This window comes from Furipterus horrens, unplaced genomic scaffold, assembly GCF_987537825.1.
Source record: "Furipterus horrens unplaced genomic scaffold, mFurHor1.1.pri manual_scaffold_9, whole genome shotgun sequence".
In the NCBI taxonomy this organism is placed as follows: Eukaryota; Metazoa; Chordata; class Mammalia; order Chiroptera; family Furipteridae; genus Furipterus; species Furipterus horrens.
Window position 1 is genome coordinate 51,469,205 of NW_028327179.1, and position 1,799 is coordinate 51,471,003.

General features: G+C 41.1%; 1 non-coding gene across 1 annotated transcript; it reads left to right on the plus strand.

Moving 5' to 3' along the window:
* The first annotated feature begins 1,352 nt into the window (after positions 1–1,352).
* LOC150001730 (U6 spliceosomal RNA) lies at positions 1,353–1,459 on the plus strand. The gene has a single exon (XR_016513248.1). It is a non-coding gene; the product is annotated as a U6 spliceosomal RNA (small nuclear RNA).
* Positions 1,460–1,799: the final 340 nt, after the last annotated feature.

A 1,799-nucleotide genomic window follows, 5' to 3' on the forward strand; every position in this document is an offset into this window, starting at 1 on the left:
CTACACCATCGTCTCTCGAGACGGACAGCTGCCGACGACGATGACCTGTAAAGATCAGAGAATCTATTAGAGTGCACGCAAAGTTTATTAGTGAATGGGAGAGCAAAAGCAAGGGTATCCAAAGGCCAGGGTGGCCAGCTCACCCTAGGGTGGCCAGAAGCCTGACAGCCAGAAGGCCAAGGGTGCTGAGAGCACCAGGAGAGCCAAGAGCCAAGAGAGCAAGTCCTTTGTTCTGAGCACGTTTATAGTTGGCAGGATGGGAATGAAGAAGTTGCATTTTGATTGACAGATAAAGGTGGAGCCAACTTTTCTCAGGGGTTGGGGGGGGCATGACTACCCAAACTTAGGTATGTGGAGAGGGGTTTGTTAGCCCAAATCCTTATTGTACTGCAGACTCCATTTGTTCATCTTGTTATAAAACATGTAAGTAAAGGGAGGCAGTAAATTAAAGTTAGAGCAGTTATCCTAAGTTGTTTACGAGCTCTTTCTGTAGGCAATAGGGACTCCCTCATAAAACAGATAGTGACCAAAGATTGGCAATTAACCAAAGTTGGTTTATGGGTCTCTTCCCTTTTGGACTCTGTGGACCCTCTCCTGCCTTTCTTGCCTTGCGATGAAAAGCACACTCTTCCCCAGATACTGGAAAGGATACATAGAATTTCAAGGACCTTCCTCCTGTGCTAACATAGTGTTTCTTATAATATTGGAATGTCTGGCAATATTATCAGACCAGGCCCAGGACTGCTGAATTAGTGGGTGAGACATGTGTCCCTCTGCTTCTAGCCTCCTCTTTTAAGTTCTTTGTTAGATTGCAATGGTGAGGGCCCTGCCTTTGTTTCACTTCTGGTACTCATTTGACAGTAACAACCCAGCCCTCTTCTCCTAGCTCTTTGGGAATGTGGCAAGGGGAACCAACACCAGCTTGCTGCTTGCTGTGATGACCCAGGAGTCTCATGTTCTGCCAGTATCCATGAGACTGGCAGGTTAGCGTCTTAGTTTGCAAGTAGGATAAAATCTCAGACTCTTCACAGTTCTTCATGCTTATCTACTTGGAAAAAAAGAATTTTAGATATTTAACTCAATTGCACACAAAAACCTACTCCAGATGAATAAGTTAATTGTGAAAGGCAGAATTTTAACTTTTAGAAGAAAACAGATAATCTCAGAAAAGTACTTATTGAGCAAAACAATATCATAAAGGAAATAACTAATAAATTCAACTATATTAAAAGACTATTGTTCATCAAACTATTCTATTAAAAAACTACCAAAAGTCACAAACTGGGAGAAGGTATATGCTAAAAATATTACTGGTAAAGGATAGCAATACAGAGTATATAAAGAATTCTTAAGTGCTCGCTTCGGCAGCACATATACTAAAATTGGAACGCTACAGAGAAGATTAGCATGGCCCCTGCGCAAGGATGACATGCAAATTCGTGAAGCGTTTCATATTTTTTAGATGGGATTACATCAAACTAAAGAGTTTCTGCTCAGCAAAAGAAAACATCAGCAAGATGAAAAGGAAACCAACCATATGGGAAAACATATTTGCCAATGACATCACAGACAGGGGACTGATTTCCAAAATATATAAAGAGCTGATGCGACTCAACATCAAGAAAACAAACAACCCATTTAAAAAATGGGCAAAGGACCTGAACACTTCTCCAAAGAGGACATACAGAAATGGACACATGAAAAAATGCTCAACATCATTAGCCATCAGGGAGATGCAAATAAAAACCACAATGAGATACCATTTTACACCAGTCAGAATGGCCATCATCAACAAATCA